The sequence below is a fragment of the Macaca nemestrina genome (genome assembly GCF_043159975.1).
Source record: "Macaca nemestrina isolate mMacNem1 chromosome 10 unlocalized genomic scaffold, mMacNem.hap1 SUPER_10_unloc_1, whole genome shotgun sequence".
Classification (NCBI taxonomy): domain Eukaryota; kingdom Metazoa; phylum Chordata; class Mammalia; order Primates; family Cercopithecidae; genus Macaca; species Macaca nemestrina.
The window spans coordinates 60855-66854 of record NW_027257570.1 but is presented as its reverse complement, the minus strand read 5'-3'; the positions used below and the strand labels follow the sequence as shown (position 1 = coordinate 66854).

The 6000-nt window shown below is 55.8% G+C and overlaps 1 pseudogene; it reads right to left on the bottom strand.

The window, feature by feature from the left end:
* Positions 1 to 951: 951 nt before the first annotated feature.
* The window catches only part of LOC139361119 (SH3 domain and tetratricopeptide repeat-containing protein 1-like), a 51682-nt pseudogene continuing 46633 nt past the window's right edge, over positions 952 to 6000 (bottom strand).

Below are 6000 nucleotides of genomic sequence, written 5' to 3'. Positions count from 1 at the left end.
TATGCAGCGGAGTGGAGGCTGATAGTACTCCCAATATCCCAGAAGGTGCACACACACCTGTGATAGAGTTCCTAATATCCAGCGGGAAAGAGGCTGATTTTACTTTCGATATCGCAGTGGGTGTACACCGCCCCCAACCCTGGGGCATCGTTCCTAATATCTAGGCGGGAAGAAGATGACACGGCTGACAATATCGAAGGGGGTGGACAATTCTTCTGTGATATGGTTCCTCTTATCCAGGGGGTGAGTGGACGATATTACTCCCAATAAAGTAGGAACCTTACAGCCACCCTGGGATTTTGTCCTTAATATCCACAGGGGGGAGGTGATATTACTACCAATATTACAAGGGGTGTACACCCCTCCTGTGATACTGTTTCTTATATCCAGGAAAGGAGAAGATGGCGTTACTACCAATATTGAAGAGATGTACAACCCCCATGGGATATTGTTCTAAAGATACAGGTTGAAAGAGGTTGAGATTCCATCCAATATAACAAGGGGTGTACACCCCGCCTGTGGTATGCATCGTAAAACCTAGAAGAGAGAATGACATTGCTTCCAAAAACACGGTGTGTACACCCACCCTGTGATATTGTTCCTGTCATCTAAAGGAAGAGATGATGATGCTCCTCCCACTACCAAAGAAGGTACACACCCCCCTGTGATACTGTTCCTCATAACTTGTGGGCGAGAGTATGATATTACTTCCAATACGACAGTGGCTTGACAGCCAGTCTGTGACATTGGTTCTGCACACCAACTCCGCGCCCCTCGTTTCCCATGCGTTCTCTCCTCACTGTTGGAACCTCGGGGGAGGCTTTGTCTTTGGTTACAGATGAAGAGATGAAGGGTCTGAGAGGTTAAGTAAGTTACTGGAAAGGGGTCCCGATCCAGACCCCAAGAGAGGGTTCTTGGATCTCACAGAAGAAAGAATTCGGGGCAAGTTCATAAAGTGAAAGCAAGTTTATTAGGAAAGAAAAGAATTAAAAGCATGGCTACTCTGGTCGGGCGCAGTGGCTTACTCCTGTAATCCCATAACTTTGGGATGCCGAGGCAGGTGGATCATCTGAGGTGAGAACTTCGAGACCAGCCTGGTCCAACATGGCAAAACCCTGTCTCCACTAAAATACAAAAGATTAGCTGGGTGTGGTGGCAGGTGCTTGTAGTCCCAGCTACTAGGAAGGCTGAGGCAGGAGAATCGCTTGAACCCAGGAGGCGGAGGTGGTAGTAAGCCAAGATCACGCCACTGCATTCCAGTCTGGGCAACCTCCAAAAAAAAAAAAAAAAAAAAAAAAGAATGGCTGCTCCATAGGCAGAGTGGCCCCAAAGGCTGCTGGTTGCCCATTTTCATGGTTATTTCTTGATCATATGCTAAACAAGGGTTGGACTATTCATGAGTGTTCCAGGAAAGGGGTTCCAGTAATTCCCAGAACTGAGAGTTTCTGTCCTTTCCTTTTTAGACCATGTAGGGTAACCTCCAGATGTTGCCATGGCATCTGTAAACTGATGGCGCTGGTGGGAGTGTCTTTTAGCAGCTAATGCATTATAATTAACACATAATGAGCTATGAGGACAATCAGAGGTCACTCTCGTGGTCATCTTGGGTTTGGTGGGCTTTGGCTGGCTTCTGTACTGCAACCTGCTTTATCAGCAAGGTCTTTATAACCTGTATCTTGTGCCGACCTCCTATCTCATCCTGTGACTAAGAATGCCTAGCCTCCTGGAAATGCGGCCCAGCAGGTCGCAGCCTCCCTTTACCCAGCCCCCATTCAAGATGGAGTTGCTCTGGTTCACGTGCCTCTGACAAGTTGGCGTGGGTTGAATGTTCTCTAGTGTGTGGTTGTTGGAGCTGTTCATAGGAGTAAGAAGTATTGTCAGTAGGAAATAGGCCTCTATTAGCCCTGGAGCTGGCAGTCTGCCCCAGTAGGTCGACCTCATTTTAGTGGTGACCAAACTGGGGCTCAGAGAAATCAACTCCCTCACCCCGCACCCCCAGACTGAGTGGTGGGCTGGCTGAGGTTTGAATGTGGGGCTTGAAGACCCATCATCTCCTCTGGTCCCCCAGTCTCTGCTGCCCAAGAGGAACAGGATCCCAGGATCCAGGCCCCTCATGGCACTAGCCACGGTGGGTGGAGATGGGGAGGCACAGTTCCAAAGTCCCCCAGACTCTGAGGCGGGTCGGGGGCCGAGAGCAACCCGGACCTGCGGACCCCACCCTGAGAAGAATGGCTGCAGGCTCGGCCCAGCGGGCAGGAGGTCTGTGTCCTCAGTAAACGTGACGGCGCTTCCCGCTGCTCCAGCCAGGCCGAGCCGTCTTCATGTTTCCAATCATGCGGCCTCCAATTCCCAAGATCAACCCACAGAGACAGCGATCTGGGGTCAACATGAATGAGGCTTGTCAGCAGATCTGACCCACTGCTTCCCGCCAGCCCGGCGGCAGGTTCTGGAAAGCTCTCTGCTGTCCCCTGGTGGGGAGGCTCCGGGCAGGGCTCTGGCTCTCCCAGAACCTCCAGGCTCTGTCGTCACCTCTGCTGGGTGGAAAACCAAACCAGGACTGAAGCAGCAGATGGGTGCCTGATTCCTTCTCAGAGCTCCGCCCACTGGCAAGTCTCTCTCCGGGCCTCAGTTTCCCCTTTCATTAAACGAGGGGCTTGGGGGATACCAAGGAGGGGTAACTGCTTAGTGAGGATGGGAGGTTTCTTCTGGGGAGATGAAAACATTTTGAAACTAGATGGCGTGAGTGGTTGCACACGACTCTGAATGCACAAATGCCACCACATGATTGGCGTTGAAATAGTTAATCACATGCGATGTGAATGTCACCTCATTTAAAGTGTTTAAAAGAGGGGCCTGGGAGAGTGCAATGTATGTAAGAATCACGTGGGACACCCACAGTCTCTGAACCTCGGTTTCCTTGCTGTAAACTGGCAAAGAGACCGTGTGAGCCATGTTCCCTGGGGCCAAGAGATTCCAAGAAGGAAAACCTGGATTCCTGGGACTGGGATGAGGGCCGGGGGCCGGAAGAGGAGGGGTATGTGGGGACGGCTTGGGGGGCAGCCCAGATAAGGCTTTCAACACTGGGCAGCAGCGTCTACATAGGCAGTCTGTGTAGATCCCTGCATCTCACTTCCCGCAGGGCTGATCAGTGGCCAAAGGTGGGACTGGCCAGGCTCGGCCCAGCCAAGTCTGGGAGCAGAGGACACTGAGTGAGGGATCCCCGGGGCCACCCTCACTGGCCTGTGGCTCTCCTGACACCACAAGAGAGGATCAGGAGCTGACCTTGGGTCCTAATGGGGGACACGTTCCTGGCAGCAGGCTGGCAGGGTGGTGTGTTGGTCAGTGTACTGGGCTCTGTCTCCGCCCCTACCTGCTTTGTGACGGTGGGCCAGACACTTAACCTCTCTGTGCCTCTGTTTCTTCAATGGTGAACAGGGGCACTAGCAGCCCCCACATCCGGGCACAGTGGCCTGAAGGTTAAAGGCAAGGGTGGCATGAGACCTACAGCAAAAGCTCTGAGCAGGGAGCTGCCCAGGGAGTTCACCATCTCCCTTCTGGCCACCAAGGAAACCGAGGCTCATGGTGACCTGGCCCAGGTGTGTTGGACTCAGGGTCCTTCCCATCCCCAAGATCAGAGGGCTGCCACCAGGGAAGGAGCTGGCCCCTAGACACACCCCAGGAAGCACACAGGGAAGGATGCCCTGGGGACTTCGGTAGGTTATTGCAAAAAAAAAAAAAAAAAAAAAAAAACTTTATTGCTATTTGACCCCTGCTTTCATGCCTCCATTTCCCAGAAAATGAGCCATGGGAGGCAGGAGACCACCCTCCTTGCACAAAACCCACTCCCGCGGATGCTGTCCTCAGCGAGGGTGGCTGGGGGCCAACCTAAGGGGGCCCACCCGCAGAGTGGCAGAGGAGGCAGGTGGACCCTGCGGACGTTGAGCTCTGTGGCGAAGGTCCTGGCCTTCTGGTAGAAGAAGAGCGACTTCTCGCGGTCCAGGAGAAAGTTGTGGGAGATGGTGGCCGGCCGCGTGTAGATCTTCAGCTGTGCCTCCTTGTTGCCCAGGTCCACGGTGGCTGCCAGTGCCAGCTTGGTAGTACCTGGCTGCATCAAACGGGTCCTGAAGGGGACAGGCCATGGTCAGCAAAAGGGGGACTCAGAGTCTGTCTTCCCAGAGGGCGTTCCTGTCTCCGGGTCCTTCCATATGTCCAGCCAATCCTGGCTCACCCCATGAGCCCTGAAGCCTGTGACACTGCTGTGGTCTCAGCTGCAGTTGGGGGGGATGACCCTGACACCCCTGGAATACTTCCTGACTGTCCCTACGCCCCCACTCACATCAAGCCTCCTGCCCCAGTCCCACCCTCTCTGCAGGCAGTGGCTGCTTTTCCCATGGACTGAGGTCAGGGCCGATCCTGCCTGCTCTGAGAGTTCCATGCAGGACCCATGGCTCCAAGCCCCAGCAGGGGCACAGCGTTGAGTGACCCAGGCTCCCCTCTGGCCCCTGTCCTTGCTGACCATTTCCAGGCCCTCCAAGGGCCAGGCCAGGTACACAACCATCTCCCAGGTGTCCTCTCTGGCAATGTTCCCTGAAATATTGACGGAGTGTGACTCCCCAGACATCCACTCCTGTTTTCAATGCATCTTTGGCTCAAACTCACCATCCCTGGGTTGGCCTCCCATACCTCCTCCTTGACCGTCCCATCCCCCACCCGGCTTCTCCCCAGGTGCCGCCTCCACATGGGGGTCACCCAAGGGACCTAAGACTCGAGCCTGGCCTGTCCCCCTTTACCATCTCAAGATGGCTCCCAGGGCCAAGGACAAAGTCCAAGATGCAGCAGTCCATTCCCTGACTGCCCCACCCCACACACGGAGCAGGGGCGTGAGAAGGCCCTGAGTCACCGCCCAGCCGAACACTGGACTCTGTGCTGGGTGTATGGCTGAGCCTAACATCCTTGCTCCCAGGCTGAGGGACCTGGGAGTGAACACTGACCATACAGGGTGGCCCGGGCTGTGGTAGAGGGAAGCCCAGAAGCCTGTGGGGGGCCCAGGAGGCCCCAGACTCAGCCAGGGGTGGGAGGCAAGGGCTTCCTGAAGGAGTGGGGGCATCCCAAGTAAACAGGAAGGAGCCAGCCAAAGCATATGTCTCTGCGTATGCGTGTGTGTGCGCCTGTGTGTGTCCTCCAGGAAGGAGTTGCTCAGTGCAGGCAGGCCTGTGTGTGTGTGTGTGTGTGTGTGCCTGAGTGTGCGTGTGCCTGTACATGTCAATGTGCCTGTAGTGTGTGCAGCAACTAGTGAGTGGCAGGCTGAGCCAGGACACACCTAATCCACCCTATTCCAGGGCTCACTCTCATGTGTAGACTAGAGGGGACCCCATTTTAGAGGCAATCGGCAAGAATGCCCATTTACCCCTGCCTCTCCGCCAGCCTTCCAGGCCCCATCCAGCCCGGCTTTCTCTCCCACTCCTCTGGGCCCTGGGTCCAGAGCCTCCTATACAAGGAGGAGGGCGTGGCCTTGGAAAGACAGCCTCCCTTGGGAATTCCGAGGGGGCCTTCCTGTGGGAAGCTGGCCTGCGCTGACAGCATAGTCACAATGAGGCCCAGAGGGCTGTGCATGGGAAGGAGGTTAAAGGAGGCCTCTGCCCCTCGACCCCAACCGTGGACGTTGGCATCTCAGCTACTGCTTGGCCCTTTCCTTCCTCCTGGGCAGGCGGAGTGGGCGGCAAGCTTGACCAAGAGAGAGAAAGGCCTCTTCTGGGAGGCCCGTCCCCTGGATCCCAGGTGAGCCCCTGAGCAGTGAGCAGTGTCCCTCTGGGCCTGACACCTGGCACCTCCCTGTCTGGCTGGGACCTGGGAGGCCACCGTGACAGCTTCTGAGCACCAGGTGTCGCCAGCACTGGGCGGGGGCCTCCCGGGCAGCCCCAGGCCTGTGGTGGGGGATTCGGGGTGGGGTCTTAAGGCTGCCCCAGCTCCTCATGTTGTTCTAAGGTCCCCAAGATCTCA